The sequence below is a fragment of the Trachypithecus francoisi genome, unplaced genomic scaffold (assembly GCF_009764315.1).
Source record: "Trachypithecus francoisi isolate TF-2019V2 unplaced genomic scaffold, Tfra_2.0 Lachesis_group7, whole genome shotgun sequence".
Lineage (NCBI taxonomy): Eukaryota > Metazoa > Chordata > Mammalia > Primates > Cercopithecidae > Trachypithecus > Trachypithecus francoisi.
The window spans coordinates 18814651-18837113 of record NW_022681472.1 but is presented as its reverse complement, the minus strand read 5'-3'; the positions used below and the strand labels follow the sequence as shown (position 1 = coordinate 18837113).

Sequence of the window (22463 nt, the reverse complement as noted above, 5' to 3'; positions counted from 1 at the left end):
TTACCGACTCTTTACTCAATAGCAGTAGATGGGTCATAATGGTATGTCTGACATTAGCAGGTTTATACAGTGATTTTTTTTTCTTATCAGCCACTTAATAAAATGAATTTCTATCACAGCATCTTTAAAATGTTAAAACTCTTACAGCTGTCTTCAAAGACCTATTTTGAACTAAATATGTTATCAATCAAAATACTCATTAATATTCGATGCAAGCTTACATGAAGAGAGAGATTAAATCATTGAGGCATCTGGACCTCTTATTCCACTAATGTGACCTCATTATATTGTAAATTGTTATTATAGAAATTTAATTTTCTGTTGCCATAGAATTACAAAGGGTCTTCACATTTCCTAGGTTTTCATCCACCCTAATTGCAAACTTTTTGATCATTTACTGGTTGGATTCTTCAATATTTTCTGGTGTTGGATTTGTATTTCTGGCAGACTACAATGTGTAACCTAAGAAAGCAGGACTCCCTGATGCTGGAGATGATTTTAATCTCTAAAGGGGCTTGGAGACGGAGTTCTCTAATAAGATGAGGAACTATTTTGAATTGGCATTTCCCTTAGCCACCATTAATATATATGTGGATCTTGACTTTGACATCTTCACACTCTCTATCACTTAATTGAATTCCCTTCCATAGATCTGTGAGGAAGTCAGAAACACAGAGAAGATTGCTTAGATTTCTCTGGGTACCTCACAGTGAGTTGTGGAGGGTCAAAGAAAGTAATATGTCTGGCCAAAGTAGTATCAAATAAATCTCCATTCCCTCCCTTTCTTCCCTCCCCACTGCCTTAATCTAGTCATTTAGCCCAACATGGTACTTGAGCTTTTTCTGCCATTTCAGTAGAACCCAAGAAGAGCCAAAAGGAGAGACAGGACATTCTGAGTGCTAGGAATCAGAAACCTGGTATGTAATAACAGTAGTCTAGTTTTCATATGAAGACAATTACCAAAATATCTCAACTTAGAAGAACACTCAGAATTACCTCTGAAAAACTTGCCACATTTGACTTACATACCTCTATCCAATGCTGCTTTCAATTACAACTAAATGGTCAGTCTTCTCATCTCTGGTATTTTTCCGCCCTGTTAATTTCTCTCTTAGAATAAAATTGCCAATCCAGTTGACATGGCAAGGCCAAATTCCAAACAAATCCTGGAATCAGAGAGGCAGGAGCACTCCTATTTACAGTGTGGTGGACCATTAATCAAGTGGTTTAGTTAGTAGTGATCACACAGGGAAAAACTCAGAAAGAACATGAGCTGCCTGTGAGGTCAACAGCCCCCAAGCCTTCAGTTATTATAACACTTCTCTTTTATAACAGATGTTGGCTGTTATAAAAGAGAAGGAACCAGTGATTCCATTTTGTGGCTCCCTGGTTAGATCTGCCATCTCTCCTCTTTCCCTTCTTCCTGTGCCACCTACGCTGGCCTCCTTGTTCAGCTTGTGCAGTCAGCTACCCACCCCAGCAGGGCCTTTGCATGTTCTGTTCCCCAAGGCTGGAATGCTCTTCCTCCAGATTCTCATAGAGCTTACTCCCTCAAACTCTTCAAGGTGTTGCTCAGTGATGACCTTTTCAGTAAAACTTCTCCCATGACCCAGTTGGAAACTACTACTCCCTGCCCAGTCCTCCCCATCCATTTCCCTGCTTCTCTTCCTGGATGACTCCATTCGCCATCTGACAAGCTCCATACCTCACTTGTTTGTTTGTTACTGTCAGTCTCCCTGGCTTGAATGTGAGATTTCCGAATTACGGACTTTGAGCAGCACTTTTGCTGTCATGTCTCAAGCACTCTCAAAAGTATACAGAGTAATGATTAAGTGAATGAAGACAGCATATCTTAATGAGGTTTTAGCATTTTGTTGAAGTAATTCAAATAAGAGTTAACCACACAAAGAACATTTTAAAGTCCATGCAGTACGTAGTTTGGGTGATTTGATTTATATGTACATGTCTATTTGTAAATATGAACACACTGCAGTCTAAATTTGTTGGAGTAGTTGTTGTGCACATTCCTTAGTCCCAGAAAAAACAAATGGCTCTGAATTCACATTGCCTTCAGCACCACTCTGTAACAGATGACAGACTACTTTTGCGTTGTTTTATGTGAAAGAATGAAAAAAAGAAATACATAGAAACAAAAGCCATCTTAGAGTGAAAAGAAATTCCTGAGCTGTCTTGGCATAGCCGCCATGCGCGGCAGCAGGACCACAGGAAAGCGGAGGAATTTCAGACTGCAATATGATGAACAGCTGCCAGTCCCACCCCAGCGACAACACCCAGCTCCGGCCCCGCAAAACTTCAGTTTTTGAAGATTCTATAACCAGCAGAGGAGGGCACTGTATAAAGAAAATTAAATCCCTCAAAGCAAAATCTTGACACTTCTTCTCAGTACCCTCTGGTTTGTCCTGTATTATTATTTGACATCAAGCCTCAGTACAAAAAGAAAAAAAGTAGACAATTCTTTGCAGATAACTTGCTGTTCAATAATCTGATAATTATTCATTTCAGCTTAAAGCATGCTTGTAAATATCATTTCAAATGAAGCACTGATTTGATTTTTAATCAATGAAACTGACATTTGTTGAAAAGCCTTTTTGAATAATTACCTTGCATTCTTATTACTAAAGCGGATTTAACAGAAAATCAAAACAAACGATATTAATTACATCGTATCCTCATTATATATTAATAGGTTCAGAAACCAAACATTGAGTGTCTTATAGAGCCGGTGTAATATTTATATGAAGCTTTGTGATGGAAGCCAGCTTAATTCTAATACATTCATTTTAGTGCTTTGACCTGCTCTCTGAAACCATGAGTTTGTCTCAGGTAGGAGCACAGGTATCTGGCATTAATGTTGTGGTATCACACCTGAGAACCCTGAATATCACAAGAAGTTGACTTTCTCATCTCAAGCGACATGCATTGGCTAATTGATTAGTCACCACCTACCTTTAACTCAGAGCTGTAACTAAAACAATTCCCTTTTTCTTGATGAATTCACGTCATTAAGCAAAGGAATTCCACCATGTGACTGTGAATTGAGATTTGCTATTGTCTGTATGTCTGCTAATAATTGGGCAGGTACAATCAGGAGCATGAAAATTATGACAGCATCATAGGAAAAGGGACCTCTCTGGGTCTCCATCTCCTGGCCTGGCCACCTTGTTTTTTTTTTTTTTTTTTTTTTTAGATGGTGTCTTGCTCTGTCTCCCAGGCTGCAGTGCAATGGTGCGATCTTGGCACACTGCAACCTCCACCTCCTGGGTACAAGCAATTCTCCTGCCTCAGCCTCCCTAGTAGCTGAGATTACAGCGCCCCCCCCCCCCCCCCGCCCACCATGCCTGGCTAATTTTTGTGTTTTTAGTAGAGACGGGATTTCACCATGTTGGCCAGGCTGGTCTCGAACTCCTGACCTCAGGTGATCCGCCCGCCTTGGCCTCCCAAAATGCTCAGATTATAGGCATAAGTTATTCCTTAGCTCTGGCACCTTAGCTGTAATGAGAAACCAGCAGGTGGTTTCCCAGCTGCAGTACATTTTTAAGTTGCACAACACCTCTGAGCATCAATTTTCTCATTTACCAATTGGAAATAAAAACCATAGTTAGTTGTTGTAAAGATTTGTAAAGATTAAATAATACAAGGTTGTTAGAAAGATTAAATGAAATTTATGTAAAGTACTAAGGAGAGTTCCTACTACATACTAGGTGCTAAATAAATACCAGTTACTAGAATTATTATGATAAAAGGCCTCTTTTATCATAATAATTCTATGTAATTATTAATGTATGGCCATGTAAATGCAATATGGGGACCCCATTGTGAAAGTCTAATCAGAGTTATCTGTTTAACCTCTTCCTGCAGTCCACAATATCCCACTGACCTCTGGCTTACTGCAAAACACCAGCAGAAGCAGAATGGACAAGTACAGAAAATTGATTAAGTCTGGGCATAGAAGGTCTCCATACTGAAATACCAATGACAAACAAAGCAGTGAGACTTCACCAAGGTAGTTAGAATCCAGGCAGTATGGGCATCCTTGAAGATGACATTTGCAACATCTGAATCATCCAGTCAGCAGAAGTTGAATGTCCTTGTGCCAAGATCTGTTCTGGGCACCAAAGACCCAGCAGTGAACAAAGAAACAAGTTCCTCTTACGCTTTTGTCCAGTTAGGAGAGAAAAATTAAGTGGAGTTGAAGAAAGTACAGAGCTGATGCAGTGCCTCCCTCCCAGGATGCCCTCAGAGCCTTCTCTGACTCCTCTGTGACCCAGTTGTATATCAGTCAGCATCAAAGTGGCATTTATTTGATTTTCTCATATAAATTCCTAATCTGTTCCTCCTCTCCAATCCCACTGACACTACCCTCAGCCAGGTCTTCACCTTCACTTGCTTTGGTTACTAGACTAGTTCCTTATCTGGTCTACCTGCCATTGATCTCAACAACCACTGAAATGCCCCTTTCTACTTCATCTGAAAAACTTCTGCTTAACCTTCAAAACCCCAATTCACCTGCTCCATGGAGTCACGCTCAGAAACCTCCTCGCCTCACATTCCAACACTGGTAAAACTAATTATATTCACTTCACAATTTATTTGTGTTTTGCTTTATTGTTTTTAGTGTTTTGTTTTGTTTTGTTTCAGAAATGAGGTCATCTCAATATATTGCTCAGGCTGGACACTCAAATTTCTGAATTCAAGCCATCTTCCCCCCTCAGCCTCCCACATAACTGGGACTACAAGCACACACCACCATGTCAGGCCACAAAATTTATTAATTTGGTTAAGCTTCCAGAATATCAGTGCTATACTGTGACAGAATCCGTTTATTCATTTGATAAATGGTTATTAAATTTGTACCCTGGACAAGGTGCTGTGGTAGGTGCTGGAGATGAAAGAGTGAATGAGGCAGACTAAGCCCCCCATCTCAGGGACCCAGCAATTCTACCTCCTCTTCTTGAAGATAGAGGTCATGTCTTGTTACCTGAGTGCTCCTGGCCTGTGGCCTGTGTTTGGGGTTTATTGAATGTCAGCCACATCACCATAATTTGATCCAGAGAGAGGAGGAAAAGCTGACTTTGGCCAGGCCCAGCCCACCAGGTTCAATAACAGTATTAGGCAAATTCCCTACATCACCCAGTGCAGGAAAAGGTCCCTTCTTCCTTTCTCTAAAATGGAGAGGAGATAAATATACATCCTTGAAGGATTTTTAGTGTTTACCCCTTTATCCCACTGTTTTTAATTATATGTGGAAAAAAACATCCAGTTCCCTTCATGGCAAGCCAACATGTTTTAATCTTTGTTTTAAGGTAAAATCAGTCATTTTCTATCACCCACAAATATTTTCTTTAACTGTTATGCCAAAAAAAAAAACTTTGAATAAAACAATTCCTAAATTTTCCCCTCAGGACAATTGTTATCATCTTAGCAGATTGTATAAGCATACAGATTGAGAGATGATGCCAAGATCACAGGACTCTACAAGGTTTAAAATTTAAAATTGTTGCTCCTTCAACATAATGGCTTCCAGGTAATCAGCATGACCATCAGATACGAGAAGGAATGGGTGGTGCTGTTAGGGGAGGAGCTACTTTCAGGGATCGTATTATTAATTAAATGATTATAATTACTAAAATAAGGTGTAATAAGGCTATCTTAGTCAGCTTGGGCTGCCCTAACAAAATACTGTAGATGGGGTGGTTAAAACAACAGAAATGTATTTCACATGGTTTTAGAGGTTGGAAGTCCAAGATCAAGGATGCAGCAGATCCAGTGTCTGGTGAGAGCCCTCTTCCTGGTATGCAGATGACTGTCTTTCTCCTTGCATCTTTCCTGGTGGACAGAGATAATTGTTCATGCCTCTTCTGATAAGGGTACTAATCCCATTCATGAGGGCTCCATCCTCATAACCTAACTACCTACTAAAGGCCCCACCTCCTAATACCATCAATTGGAGTTTTAGGCTTCAACAGTGGGACACAGTCAGTCCACAGAAAGCATTATTAAATAAGCATAAGAAATTATAAAAGAACCATATAAAGTAAGAGGGTCAGCCTAAATAAAACTTCACAGCAGTAGAATAATAATGTCTTACATTTTCACATATGTCATTTTCTGCCAGGCCATCAGTTAAATGAGTACCTGAGCGGCTATATGTCTTACCAGAACTGTGCTTTCGTGCTTTCAGCATGATACAAATATTGAGGGAACTTATCAGAACTAGGCCTTTATTTTGCTTCTTCTATTTATTTTAGGATTAACTCATTCATTTTGCGCATGTATTCAACATTGTTAATATATATTATATGCCAGCCATTGTATCCTAGGCCTTGAAGATACAGAATAAAAAAACAATCATCCCTCCCTGTTAGGAGCTTATAGTTTGCAGTGAAGACAGATAAGAAAACCCTCATAACCCAGGGTCACATAAGCTGTGCCAGAGGTAAGTGTTGAAGACTGGGCTCTCTCAAGACAAGCACAGAGTTTGATGAGGGGAACAGGGAAGGCTTTCTGGAAGAGGTGTGAGCAACACTAAGGGAAATCCAGAAAGGAAGTATCAGGACAGTGAAGGTACAGAGTGCTAAGAAAACCTAAAGCACTTCAGAGGGTGACACACTGTTGATATGGGTGTCAAAGGGGAAGAAGTGTTAGATAGAAGTAAGGGCTGTAGTGCCTGCGTCACAGGGTTCCCCTTTACCAGGAGCCTTTGGAGAAGGTCAGTCTTGGTGTCAGGTGATCATAGGCCTCTCCTGGGCCATCCTGGGAACATGACCAAGTCTACACACCCTCCTCAGTCAACAGTGCAGAGTAGTATTGGTATGCTCTATTCAGTACCTTGCCTATGTCTTAGAACAAAGCAAGCATTCAACACATTTCAGTTGAATGAAATTTTAAGATAAACATTTGGGATATTGGTCCTGGTTTCATCTACTTTTTCAATCTTATGTTTTTATCTGATGTTAGTGTTTTTATCTCTAAAAATCTTTGAAAGAAAGTAGATTATAAATAAGTTAGGTAAATGCATTTTTTAAATACATCTTCTTGCTTTATCCTCACAACTCAGTAGGTAAGTAAAAAAACAATACTAAAGTGCCATTTTAAAAATAAGAAAATTAAGGACTTGTTATTCTGGCCAAGAAGGTGTAGGAAGGACTGGTTTTACCTGAAAGACTTCCCAGCCAGAACAACAAAAATACTGGAGGAAATGTATGAAACAACAGTTTTGAAGACACTGGATATCAAGTCATAAAGGCTAGGAATCCCTGAAGGGTAGAAAACAAATAAAAAACCCATCACTATTCAAGGTCCTTCCTTGAGAGAGGCTTCCAGGCCATGGAGAAGGGAAGGTGAGTCAGGCAGAACCCAAACGGATGAAGGTGAGAGTCAAGGGAATAAGTTTGATGTTTGAAGAACAGAGTACTGGAGAGGAGAGAGTTGTACAGAGAGAGAACTCCAGTGATCTGCAGAGGGGCTCCCCTGAGTATTCAGCCAAGCACTGATCAGCTCACGCATGTGAGGAAAGTATGCTAGGCCAGAGGCAGAACCATCTGAGAGGATTAGAGGGAAGATTACCCAGAGTTCACATAGGGCCAAGAATGGTGCCTTCCCGCCCACACTACCCCCACATCCCCCAGTCAGACTGGAAATCCTCATGATTCACGGGGCATTAGATAAAGTACCCGGAAGGGTCTTTCCTCACAAACAGGGTGAAATTAATGCTAGATTAAATGCAGCTCTACACTCACCTAACAAATCTTAAAAGCAATACTTGAAAGGATCCCACTGAGTTTTAAATAACTTAAAGGCATCCCAGAACAAAGCTCAAGAAGATCTGTAGGACTAAAAACCTACTCAAGACCCAATAAGATAAAATTCACACCCTGTCAAAAATTATCAGGCATGAAAAAAAGCTAGAAAATACAACTGATAATGAGGAGAAAAATCAACAAATCAAAGGAACCAAGAACTGACATATGCTAGAGAATTAGTAGACAAGGACATGAAATCAGTTATTATAACTCTATTCCATATGTTCAAAAAGCTAGAGGAATAAAGGCATGGAAGATGTACAAAAAAACCCCAAATCCAACACCTGGAAGTGAAATCTACAATTTCAGAGATGAAAAATATACTGAATGAGATTAAGAGCAGATTTGAACAAATACGAGTAGAGCATCAGTGAGGTCTGGAACACCTTCAAATGGCCCACTGGAGGGGTGGGAAAGGCCTAATGAAACTGGAGTTCTCAAAGGAGAGGAAAGAGGGTAGGGGACAGAGGAAACATTTAGTTGCAATGAAACCAGCAAGAAACAGGGAGAAAACACCAAGGCATATCTTAAATTACTAACAACAATGAAACAAAAACTCCCTCTTCATTATATAACAAGTGGGTCCATTCACAATGGTCAGACTTTATTCATACTAAAAAGGTTATAGAAACGGATTGGCAAGGTATGGACTGGGAGTAAAAGAAGGAGGAGAAATAACTATCTAGACATGAAGGTGGAGATGCAACCATGGAATCTTTAATAAAATTTTCTAACACTTCATGCACCTGACCAGCGTCACCAAGACCATGCTTTCGAGGGCAGTGAGGACACCCAACGTCACAGAGCGTGGAGCCAGCACTTTGGTTCAGGTCACTGTCTCACCTACTTTCTTTAGTCTGCCTTCTTCCTCTCAGGTCTTAATTTTTTACTTCTTGGGATTATTATCTTGGTCAGTGTTTTTCTTTTTATTCTTTTCCAGTCACTGGATTTTCTCTTGCTCTGGGAAAAAAAAAAAAAAAAAGCTGTGTGGGGAGGGTAGTATATGTGGCATTTCCAAAGCTTATAAGACAAAGACAATTATCAACTATCTTTCCTTTTGCTCATTTGGCATTTGTAAAGTAGAAATTCCAGCTACTGCTTCATCACTTATCATTTATACACTGGAAAATGCTCATCATTCATTATTTATCTGATGAGTATCCTTGTTGATTTGTTTTTTCTTAAGGAATCTTTTCATTTCTTAGCTTGATTTTGCCTCTGTGATTTCTTATATTTCCATCTTAAATAATAATCAGAAGAACTATTGGTAGAAATCTAGAATGATATTTACTATCAAATTAAGTATACTTTTAGGAGTTTCCCTGCCTGCCCTACCTGTCCACTCCACATACACCTAAATATTGTTTCCACTTAAGTTGAAATTCTTAAAATATAATATAGATTTTATTTAACTAAAAAGTATTCTATACCCTATTATACACAAACATCAAGCAAGACCTACTGGAGGATATAAAAACAAGTAACATTGACACTTCTCGTAGAAAGTCCACAAACTAGAAGCAGAGTTAGGAAAGACAAAACTAAACAAAATTCAAGCCAAATCATTCTATGTACTTCTTTATTAATGGGTATTTTTCTGAATAGTTTGTTCAGATACCAAAACAAAACAAAACAAAAACATTTCAAGTTACAAAATTATTGTTCTTTGTTTGAAATCAATTCAACATTAGTTGAGGCAGTATTCAGGCCTGGACTCATGAAATCCAACATGAATGTATGATTTTAAATAATGCTCTTAAAGTTTTAGTCTTAACTAGTATTATTGTATGTAAACATACACCAAAAATACATAAAAATTATTAGGGCTATATTAAGCTTATGAAACTTGGAAACATGCTATAAGTTAGTGGGCCAAGAAAAATGAGCATCTTAGAGTCTAGAAGTTTTGACATCTGGAAACAAACCTTGCTTTAAGCAAAATGGGCACTACTTGTTTATCTGCTTATCTTTTTCTACTTACAAAATAATTGTTAGAAATGGTTGTGTCTAACAAATATTATTATACTTGTTCATAATACATTATTCATAGTGATGTATAGTCTTGACATAGTTGTAACCATGAAAGGCAGGCCACGCAGGGAAAGATACAACAGTTTGCCTTACAACTCCTTCTTGACCTCCTCACTTTCCTAAAAATTGCAAAGGTGAAGTAAATAGCTGTAGTGTTGCACTAACTGAATATAAAAAAAGGAAAGATGTCAAGAACTATTAAATGTATTTTATAATTATTTTTTCTTTCCAATTCTCTGGACCAGCCACAGCCAGATCAATCATGCAGTAATCAGAAACCGTGGTTCAGATGACTGAGCAATCAGGGTGGCAGGGCTGCCAGTCCATTTGTCAGACTCAGCCAGAGAAGGACAGAGCCTAAAGGAGCTCAGTGGAAGAGTGAGCACAAGTTATGTTCTCTGGCCTTGGCAATGGAGGTAGAATGTCAAGGGGCAAATGGATGTCCGGGAGAAATGGGAAAAGAGAAGCGCCTGAGCCTGGGAAAGGAGCCATGAACAGTGGTGTAACTGAAAAGTGCCTGGGGACATTTGTGTGTTATTTCTGAAAGAAAATTAAAAAAGCTAGTTGCAGGAAAATAGCTTTATTTTCATTTCTGAACTGTTTTATAGGTGATTTCCATGGAAATACTTTTCCCCTCTAAACAATCCAGCATACATAGCCTGAGGATTTTCTCCTTTCTATCCTAGCAGCAGTATTCATATCCTAACACTCCTGCAGTTAAAAGTGTTCTACTGTGCTTCATCATCTACGCCTCCTTTCTTTCCTTTGTTATGAATGCTCTGCCTAGCAAGACAAAAGATTCTTTCTAGAAATAGCAAAGAGATGGAAGTAGAGGAATGAGGGAAGGAAGGAGGGAGATTGGGAGGGGAGGAAAGAGGAGAAGGAGAATGAAAGGATACAGGAGGAGGATGAAACAGGAAGGCGTGGCCTATGGCATCTTCGTTGGTCTATTGTTGCCTTTCTTTCTCTGGGTTAGCCTTGCTGATAGCTGCAGCCTAGGTAGGTGATAGACTGCTGCTGCTGCTGCTGCTGCTGCTGCTGCTGCTGCTTCAGGTGCTCTTCACCATTGTGATGCATTAATGAAGTGGCGCTGCCCCGTCACACCTCATCAGCAGTCCTGTGCAGGCAGAATGAAATCACTCCTATTGACCCCCTGGCATATTTATAGGCTCTGTCTTTCTGCTGAGACTGGTAGTTATCACCTTCCCCTTCCCGTGTTGTGTTTATTCAGCAGCATGCTAAATCACACTCGGGCACAAGTGGAGCATTCATCAGGAACCACGAGCCCCTCTTTCAGTCTGCCAAACCTATCCAATTACTGAGGCTGGAAGAGCCTGCACAAACCCTTCTGCCAGGCAAGTTCTCTTGTTTGCACCCTCTAAAAATAATACCTTCTGAGCTCCGCACGCTTCCCCGTCCAATCTTCACATTGACTTTGAACTGGCAGAGCACTCATTTATCCTTCATTGGCTTTGTCTCCGAGACCCCCCTTTTCTTCTTAAACAATGAGAAAGAGATGCTACATTTCTTTCTGCAGGGGATAGGGGAGGATGTGGGTAGATTCACTTCCCATTCTTCTCTCTATTTTCTTGGCTACCTCTTCAGATGTGCAAGTTGTACAGTCAAGTTCTTCTGAAGGGCAGCTGCACTCTGGTCCCATGCTGCCCTCTGTCTTTCTGTTTCTTGCTAAAGATGTTACAGAGTTCTTTAACCAGTAAGCTGGGAGAAACTGTTAAAATTACTGGAAAAATTGTGTCACTTTGGTTGAAAGTCATGAGAGCTAGATCCAGGCATTCCTTTAAAAGTTGACAGATGATGGTAAATTGTTTAAACGTATATATCTCTTAACATATATATTAATTTGTTAGGAGTTTTGGTTTTTTTACCAATATTTTTACATTTTCAACTTTTCTTAATGTATCTTATTTTTTGGATTAGAAAAAAAGGAAAGATTAATGGTATTAAAGCTAAATCTGTGGCTTGCAATGCTTTCTGAAGCTTATTACAATGGAATATTTATGATTTCAGATTTTTTTTTTAATTATGAGAGATAGAGTTGTATAACAGCAACAAAATTTACCTAGGATTCAGAAAACCCGGATTCTTGCCCCAGCATCTTTGCATCTAACTAGAATTGTGACCTTGTAAGTCATTAATCACTCTGAGCTTTAGCTTCCTTATCTATGGTTCTGTCTAGAGCTAACACATCCATACTTACAAGCATAGGACCGAACAAAGGGAGCCAGACCAAATGATCATTTGATTAATAGCCAAGCTATTTGTGAGACCTAGGACAAAGGTTTATTACTTCCCTTATCCCCAGAGACTAATGCATAATAGCTGGTAAAGCCACAGGAGTAACACACAAAGCATACGGAGGACACCTAGATCAAGCATCAATCAACCTTACAGGGTGTGCTGGTACATACTTAACGAGTTCTAAACAAAGAAAAAAAATTAAACTTATTTGTAGCCTTTGCCAATTTCTGTGCTGTAGATATCCTCCACCATGGTAAATTTCAAGCTACCAACTTGATTTCACTGATGGAAGAGCTAGAAAACAATGCTACATAAATTCTTAAGAGCTCATACAAGGGCACACCCCACCTCCTTCCAGAGATCAACTGGGTTTTGAGTGGAAAATGGTAGAATTTCATTGAGAGCCAGAGATATAAGATGAAGACAGTAAAGAAAGGGAGCTTATCTTAATAGAGTTGTTTTGAATACTTCTCAAAAGTGTCATAGCAATATCTCTAACAACATTGAAAAAAGAGTAGGAAGTATTTCGATGCCTCCAACCTGTCTGGATATGTAATCTAAAGACAACTTAGAAGAAAATTTCTTTAAAATTTCAAAGTATATTTAAAATGCAAACTTTGCATTCTATTTTGGGGATATCTGGGATGATTTTAATACAAAATAGTATAAAAATAATAATATAAACATTTTTTGCAAATTGGGAAAAAAGCTTTCGTATACCCCTAGCATATCAACATGTAATTTCAATAAAAGACTCAAAACTCAAACCACAAATTGAAGGATTTAGAAAGGCTTTTCCCATAAAGGAAAGAAGAGTGGAAGGGAAGGAGAGAAGTAAGGGAGGAAAGAAGAGAGATGGGAATGAAGGGAGGCAGGCAAAACAAACTATATAAAAACACTATCACATGGAAGAGATGATTTGAAAAGTAGATGCCACAATGGGAAATTCTTGTTATCACTAAGCTCACTATCACCCTCCATGGCAAAGGGGTTCCAAATTTCTGAGCTCACTGGCTCACTCGTGAACACATTCTCATTTAAGTTATTGCCTATTTAGGCAAAATTTGAAGATCAACAGAGGAGGTATTATAAAATCCACGAATATGGCTGTGTTAACAGGAGTAAGTTGAGAGACCACAATGATAGTGGGAATCAAAAACAGACATACTGAATTATGAGGAAATAAGAGCTTTGGTTTAGAAGAAATTAATTCCCTAATGGTATGAATATGCTTAGAGAGGAAAAGTGAGCACTAAGCTAGAGGCCTTGCTGCCTGAGTTGGAAAGGGAATATTTTCAATAATCTGTACGAATGGGCCAAAATTTTTCTGAATCGATGTTGGACCATTCACGTAAATCTCATAAATATTCAGGGCACATCTGTGAGTACAAAATCCCAAGTGGAACAGAAGTTGATGTAAGAAAAGGGGCAGGCACAGGAAGTGTGGTCAAAAATAAAGATAAGATCCTCACCCTAAAGAAGCTAACGATATAACAAGGGTTGATAAGCTGCTATCTAAAGTACAAGGACGAATGACAGCTACGATAAAAGGTAAAAACACAACACTGGAGTAATAAAACCCAGTGGAGAATTGAGAAATGCACTGTGATCTGATTCTATTTCTATTCATAAATTCCTTTTTTTCTTGTAAGTGGTATATTTTGCTTACGTAGGAATAAGGTAGTCATTTTTATTTCAACTAGATACATCCAGCTTCACCACATTTTTTCTTTTCTCAAGTATCATTTAGCCATGAAGAAAGAACTTTCTGTCTTACCAGCTAAGTCAAAAGGAGTTTACAAATAGCCTGCCCTTCTGAAGACCTTGCAGACCAATTCTTGGCGATGAGCTCACAGAGTTCTGTGGTCTGAAAACAGTTTCATATACTTCCCAGTGCTGAAGTGAAGATTTTGTTTTCAGGTATTTACCATGAGTCTAGAAATATATATATATGGAAAACATATTTTTTTTCTACTGAGGGACATAATCCAGAACTTCACCTTTAAAAAACTGTTAATGTCCTGTTGAAATTTTCTGTAATTTTAAATTTTAATAATGCAATTCTAGTGTTTATTACTCAAAAATAGAGGAGCATGTGGATGCGGCTAAAAAACAAAAATAAAAAACAACCACCACCTGGTCCACAAGTTGGTTTACCTGGGAATTTCCTACCCTTCACATAATGCCATTTACGTCACTCAAAGCCTGACACCTTATAGAAATCTAACAAATTTGGTCTGTTACTCAGGTGTATAGCTAAACATCCAAATATGTTAAAATTCCAGGCAATGAAATTTTTAGCTTTCTTATAACATTTTCTTGGCACCACAGCTAAGAACCCCATTCCAACCTATGTCAAGATGTAAAGCCAAGGATAGACAGTTTATCACCCCTCTCAAAACTTCCCCTAAGGTGAGGTTGTGATGGTTAATAAGTAAAATCCTGTAATACACTGAAACCATCCTTAAGCACTATATAAGTGTGAACTTTTATTATAGCCCTGTTCCAATCTGCAACTCCATAACTTTATTTTCCCCTAGTTGTATATTTCCTCAAACATGGACCCTGCTCTAGTTAGGCTACTAATGAAAGATTTGTTTACATTTGCAGGTCTTGCAGAATTCTAAAGAACAAAGTCCAACCATCCCACCAATATTTTAAAGAATGAGATCTGTGTTAACACTTAAGACATTTTCCATGTTGACCTCATGAACCCCAAAAGAAGGATGAAAGAAGGCTGGAATTAATGAACTTAGGGAACCTGTAACACTCAAAAAATGTTTGATGCAAAAATGTGATATTTTTGGTAGGAAATTTCCATTGCTTTCAACAGATTTGGGAAGGGACCCAAAAGGTGACTAAACGTATCTGCATTTAAACCAAAATATCATTGACCTTACAATTCAAATAGAGCTTAATTTGGGTATTTTCTAATTTTTTTTTTTCCTGAAACATACCCCTGGTCTTTATGTGGTTGCCAATACTTTATGTTGTATGGAAATTTTTATATTTATACATCTTAAATTGTAACTTTTAGTTAAAACATACAAACTATTATCAAATCCTATCTCAAATTTCAGTTTTATTTAAACTATTTTGGGCTTAATACTTACTACCATTTAGAATTCTTGTGATTCCCCTTTATACTTCAATTTCTTTTTCTTTTGTTTTCCTTTCTTTTTTTTTTTTTTTTTTGTTTTTTTTTTGAGAGGTAGTCTCGCTCTGTCGCCCAGGCTGCAGTGCAGTGGCATGATCTTGGCTCACTGCAACCTCCGCCTCCCGAGTTCAAGCAATTCTCTGCCTCAGCCTCACGAATAGCTGGGATTACAGGCACCTGCCACCATGCCCAGCTAATTTTTGTATTATGACGTAATACATCAAATTCATGACCTGCAAACACAGTGGAAATGCAGAGGTGATTTTCTTCCCTTTACCTTCCCTTCTTTACTCTCTATCCCATAGGAAATATTATTATGTTGAAAATAGCACTAAGTCAAAATCAGTGTGATCACATCTGGTTTTATTCACTATATTCAGAAGCATAATTTCCATGGAGGAAGAATAACTAGTAAAAGTAAATAAACAGTCAGCTTTTGATGTTTCTCTTAAATGCAATAATTTGTTCTATAATGAATTTGTGTTCATAAAAAATTTAAACCGTACATAGAGATACAGTTGGAAATTGTTAGTGTAATATTACTGAAAATGACCATACTCTCACTTTATTTGTGTGCCCCAGGTGAAAATTTTTACACATTTATTTGAAAATTTTTTTACATAAATTCATTTCTTTCTCATTGATGCTTTTTTTTAGAAATACATATTTTTTACAAAAATACTTTCAAAAATATTTCTAACACTCCAGTGTTATATAACATACATGGAAAAGAACGCTAGTAATGCAAAGGCTTCATTTGTTGTTTTAAATTCAACTCTTACCTCCTCAAAAACAAACTTTTAAAGTTGCCTGATGGTTTATGTCTAAAAATAAAAAATCATTATTTAAAAATTAAAAACAATCAACAGCAGTCCCTTCAATAAGACAAGGAATAAAAACTGGTTTCTAATGACTGCAATGATACAGATTTTGAGTTAGCTCAAAGGTGGAGTTCAGATCTCTGGTTTCTGATTACACAGACATTAGATTTATTGATGTTAAGAAATAGTTGCCTGTGTCATTTACATTTGGGGATCTAGTAATAGCATTTTATTGCTACCTAAGACAAGACCTGCACGTGCATGTTTTCCCAATCTCACAATGAATGAGGATCTGAGTTAAGACACCTGGGGAGCAAAGGAAAGGATAATAAAGCATCTTATGGGGGTCCTCAAGGGACTAATAACTCCAGGTGGTCTTAGAAATCATGGAGAATATCCCATCAGGAGCTCTTGGGAGGAAGCCAGGGATATGCAGCTGGTACAGCGTTCAAGTCCTCTTCACAAGCCGCCTCAATACACACCCTTGTCAATCCTCGGGGCAGCCCTGCAGTGAGCAGTAATTACATCACATTCTATAGATTATCTCTCTCCAAGTAATTTCTCAAATGTCCCCGTTAAGTTATATTTTGAAAGTCACAGACAATCAGCTAGGGAAAGACAATGAGAAGTGCAACTGGTAAGTACAGGGACTGAAATTAATCAGAGGCCATTGAGAACCCCTCAGGCATCCCGCCCCATCCTTCTCTTTCCTTTCTCTGGCCTTCAGGGACAAAAGGCTTTGGAGGCTTTTAGAAACTGAAGAATGCAGAAGAACCAAGCAGGAGTTCTCCTTAACTCCTATGTTCACATGTTGAATTCTGGTTTTGCCCCTTAACAATTGTGTGTCCATTAGGTTATGTTTCTTTAGGTCTCATTTAACCTTCAGGGAAACAAGGAAAAGACCGACTTTACAGACTCGGAGATGTTGATATGACTCAATGAAATAAAACAGAGAAGGTTCCTGGGCCAAATGCCTGCACATGGTATGCACCCAAGAAATTATCGCGTGAATAGTTAGAAGTAATCGAGTAGCCTATCCCTGCCAGGCACTGTGTCAACTTTTTCAACCATCCTGCAGGGAGTATCGAGGGGCTTGTAGTTGTGTCCAAAATTCAGCCTTCAGAATCCAAAACATTAAAATGCCTGCCAGTTCCACCTTACACTTATTCTTCGACTAGACAATTGTTGAGCACTTTTTATCTGTCAGGCTGTGCATTTGAGACTGGAGATACAAAAACTTAACAAAATTACCTTCATATTTCACAATTGAATGAGAGATATGTATACTAACTTTAAACACTGACTGCAAAAAGGAATCATATGAATAGAGAAAAGATGATTAACGATGAACCTTATAAAAATTTTCTCTGCCGGGCGCGGTGGCTCAAGCCTGTAATCCCAGCACTTTGGGAGGCCGAGACGGGCGGATCACGAGGTCAGGAGATCGAGACCATCCTGGCTAACACTGTGAAACCCCGTCTCTACTAAAAAAATACAAAAAATTAGCCGGGCGAGGTGGCGGGCACCTGTAGTCCCAGCTACTCGGGAGGCTGAGGCGAGAGAATGGCGTAAAGCCGGGAGGCGGAGCTTGCAGTGAGCTGAGATCCGGCCACTGCACTCCAGCCTGGGCGACAGAGCGAGACTCCGTCTCAAAAAAAAAAAAAAAAAAATTTTCTCAAATGTGAATGTTTTTGTTTTTAAATGGATTTACTCCCATGTTTACGATTCTAGTCTTTAACACATAACTCTGTAAGGGGCTGCATTTTGCACCTCTACAAATGGTGTTTACATTGGAACAAAGTGAAAAATGACAGACCCAAGCAGTATCAATCAGTCCTAGATACTGTGATGCATCATTTCCAGCATTTCATAAGCTTGATAGGGTCCCTCAATTTTTATGGTAGGCTAAGGATATGGAACTGTTAATAGGGCAACAATAGGAAGAAAAATGTTCCCCCTGCCCCCTGCCACCGACCCCTGCCAAAACACCAGCTTTTGAAGATAGGCCTCACAGTACTGACTCAGGTACCTGTGAAAACAGAAGTAGAAAAAACAAAAATTGGAGGTGGTGCAGTTTTAGGAAAATGTAAGAGAGGATTGAGAGAATGAAACTGATCCAGCCTTACCCCAGGCCAAGGTAAGTCACTACATCCATGCCTGCAGAAGGCTGCCTAGGCTTCCACTACAGCTTCCCCCAGCTCTGCACAAAGGAAAGCGAAGGGCTTAGTCCAGAAGCTCAGCTCAAGCTCAACTCTGAATATGCTTCTCAGCATGAGTTGATAATGAGGTACATATCTAATAAGTAGCCAGCATTTAAAATCAAAAATAGCTTTGTTAAATGCTTATGATTGTGTGATATAAATGTTTACTCAGCACACAGCATCAAATTTATCCTCAGAGCAAGGCAATGACCTGCCAGGAATAACACGATTTAAACTGTTTCTTAGGCCCAAGTACTGTTTGCAAAACGCTTTAGAGACTTCCTTATAAATGTAAGCTGGAAAGCCAAGATAAGCCTTTGTTTATAGCATATGAAATCTTAGAAAATATTCTACCCTGTGAATTATGAATTAGCAAGATTTCACTATTTTTCCTGAAGGAAATGGCAGGCACTGGCCCTGTAGAAAACCCAAACAAGTCCTTGGAACTATGACATTAAAAAGCCTCTCAGTATTTACAGGGCTATAAGTGGAAAAAGGTCAGGGCCCTGAAGAAGCACATCATTTAAAAGAAAAAAGGAGAAAGAACATCAGCATTTTCCTCTGAAAAGTCTACACTTTTCCCCTGGAAAAGGAGCAATTATCTGCGTCACATAAGATATAGCAATATTCTACTTGCCCTTCTAGATACAGAAAATAAATGTATTTCAGTATGAGGTCTATCTTCAGTACCCTTTCCCTGCCCTGTTTAGCACCTTCTGCCATCTCTTGGAACCCCCTAAGTCTCTAGTACTATTTTGATGCCTTAAAATCAGACCTTTTCCCTCATCCCCTTCCCATCCACTCTCTTTTGTCCATGTTGCTATTTCAAATGAGTTCATAATAAAGAGGAGAAATCCCTGGACTTGAGATCAGAGGTCCTGAATTTGAGTGATTTGCATTCATGGATGGGGCCTAAGAATCAGTGTTTTTAAAAACTTCCCAAGCATTCTGATGTGAAGTTAGAATTAGAAGTAACTTGCTCTTAACTGATGGTAGTAATACTCAACTAGAACACCTCTTAGTATGCAAGTGGATAAACTCCTGTTTTTCATTAGTATAAATTTGTTGTGATACCCAATATAAAAAAAGAATTGTCTAAGGATGAATGTTTGGGCTCTCTGGCAAGCTAGTGAGAAAGCAACCTTGTGTGTCAGTGAGTCTTCTCAAATCTCCAACTCTGCCTACCCAGAAACTGGTCCTAACTCAGACAATACTTGTTCTTCCTTTTGCTGCCAGTAAGGGATACTAAGGGACGGCGCGAGATAATCAAAATGCCACAGGGTTCCTTCATTTAATTGTATTCATGGTTGAACTCAAGCATGATCTCGTAAGTTTAGACCTTTTCCAGTTTCCTCGGGAACAGAGTCTGGTGAATTGTATTTTTCCCTGAAAGAAGGACATTTTTGTTTATAACCCAACATGCAAAATAATATGCTTAAATAAAAAGGCAAACCTACTCATATCTCCTATGTAAAGCCCAAAGAACTGTTTGAGAGGAGATCAGGAAGCATACAAGTTTGCTGATATCATATCTTATCAATAAAAATCAATGCAGGCAAATATATTACCAAACCATTTCTGGAAAGCAGCTGTCTTCTCCCAAATTAAGAGTAGGCTTCCAGCCAGTCATTTGGATAACATTCATTAGAAAAGCATACTCTCACCTTCCCTTCCAGATGAAACTTCCTACTGTGATTCATAAACATGGCTGTACCTCTAAATAGACTGGGACTCCCTTTTGATATCTTAACAATATTTACTAAATAATATTTAAGGGTGGCTCCTGGGAATTCATATTATTGAAAAGTTTCTTGTATACAGATGGATTATTCAGTAAATAGGGTTGGAGTAACCAGAAGTTCTGATCCAAAAAAATAAGTTGGAGCTGTACCTCACACATTAAAACAGGATAAAATTTAAATGGATCACAACCTAAAAATAAATAAATGTAACAATAAATGAACAAGAAAGAAACTGTGACAAAAATTTTTTGTCACCTCAGAATAAAAGCAGCTAAAACACATGACAGAAAAGATTAATTCAGCAATGCAAAAACTATATATTAAAAATAATAACTAATTATATATTTATATATGTTACAAATATATAAATGTATAAGTATATCATGTGTATATATATGTGTGTGTATATTTATGTGTGTGTATGTATATGTGTACATATATATGCATACATATATATAAAATAAAGTCAAAAGTTAAACACAAAACTGGAAAAAAGCATAACTTATATGATACTTAAAATGCTGCTTTTCTGGTCGGGCATGGTGGCTCACGCCTGTAAGCTCAGCACTTTGGGAGGCCAAGGCAGGCGGATCACAAGGTCAGGAGTTCGAGACCAGCCTGGCCAATACAGTGAAACTTCGTTTCAACTAAAAGTACAAAAATTAGTCGGGCATGGTGGCAGGCACCTGTAGTCCCAGCTACTCAGGAGGCTGAGGCAGGAGAATCATTTGAACCTGGGAGGTGGAGGTTGCAGTGAGCCAAGATCACACCACTGCACTCCAGCCTGGGCAACAGAGCGAGATTCTGTCTCAAAACAAAAACAAAAACAAAAAAAACCAAAAAACTGATTTTCTTAATATAAAGGATTCCAACAAATTAATATGGAGAATTCTCAGAGAGAAGGAGAAAGACATACTGGAGATGGTAGGCAGGACAGTTTAACATTACCCATGTCACTCCTTACCCAACTCCAAGCCACACAGCATGGAGAGAGGTACCATCCACTTAGGGAAGAGAGAGGAAAGTAAAGTGTAGGACTTTGCACCAGCCTCAAATACTGTCTAACCATAGTAAAACTGAGCACTATGAGATCCCCACAGCCCCTGACTCCAAGCTGGTACACGTGGACTGAGTCTCTAGACTTGCCCTGGCACCAGAAGGGAACCCATAGCCCCTGCAAAATAAACCTGAGTTCAGCCAACTTCCATGGCCTTGGGCTCCAAATAACCAACCCACACTGACAGGCAGAAATCGGCAATCAGGGCTTGGATTCCAGACCAGTGCTATGCCAGCTCCCATGGCTAGAGAGAATTTCAGTCAAGCAATGCAACCAACCATAATAGTCCTGGACTTAGGATACCTTCTAGAGCTGAAATTGCACCAGCAGGCACAGGCTCAGTCACCGCAAAAAATGACCTGCCTAGAATTTCTGGACAGGTTTAGTGTTGAAGGATATTCCCAGATGAAGCCAGACTACAAAGACTGGAGTAAGTACCTACTTTTTCAATGTGCATACATTAACATACATCAAGGATCAAGAACCTTCAAGGAAGCATGACATCATCAATTGGGCAAAATAAGATGTCATCATAAAGAGATGGAGATATATGAACTATCTAACAAAGAATTCAAAATAGCTGCTTTAAGGAAGCTCAAAGAACTTCTGACTGCATACAGTTATCCGTTAGTATCTGCAGTAAATTGGTTCCATAACCCCCCTGTGGATACCAAAATCAAGGGATGCTCAAGTCCTGGAGTCACTCTGCAGAACCCATGGATATAAAACATTGTCCCTCTGTATCGGTGGATTCTGTATTACATGAACACTATATTTTGATCAACAGTTGGTTGAATTTCTGATTGAGGAATCCACAAATACAAATACAAAAGGTTGACTGTATTTACTTTCATCAGTGAGTTTTCTACTTTCAGATGTTTCAGAGAAACAAGTGAGATATTTATCAGATACTGAAATCATTTTAAAAAATTGAGCTAAAATAATATAAAGAATAAAATAAAAAATGAAATAGCACCAACAGCAGAGTTGATCAAGCAAAAGAAGATGTAAACTCAGAAAGACTATGTGAAAATATATGGTCAAAAGAGAAAAGAGTTACAAGAAATGAAGAAAGCTTACACGATTTATGGGACAGCATCAAAAGTCACTGGTGTTTGAGAGGGAGGAGAGAAAGATAAAATGGTAGAAAACTTAATTGAAGAAATAATAGCAGAAAATTTTCCAGATCCAGAGAAAGACACTGATATCAATGTACAGGAAGTTCAAAGGTCACCAATCAGATTCAATCAAAATAACATTACCCTATGACATATTATTAATAAAACTATCAAAGATTGAGGACAAAAAGATGATCCTGAAAGTAACAAGAGAAAAAAACAAACACATATAAGGACGTTTTTATAAGGCTAGC

The 22463-nt window shown here is 38.6% G+C and overlaps 1 long non-coding RNA gene across 1 annotated transcript; it reads right to left on the bottom strand.

Moving 5' to 3' along the window:
- Nucleotides 1-5712: 5712 nt before the first annotated feature.
- On the bottom strand, nucleotides 5713-15399 carry LOC117079256. Its single transcript, XR_004435337.1, has 4 exons — nucleotides 15227-15399; nucleotides 11246-14048; nucleotides 8667-8806; nucleotides 5713-5847 (listed from the first exon to the last, which is right to left on the bottom strand). It is a non-coding gene; the product is annotated as an uncharacterized LOC117079256 (long non-coding RNA).
- Nucleotides 15400-22463: the final 7064 nt, after the last annotated feature.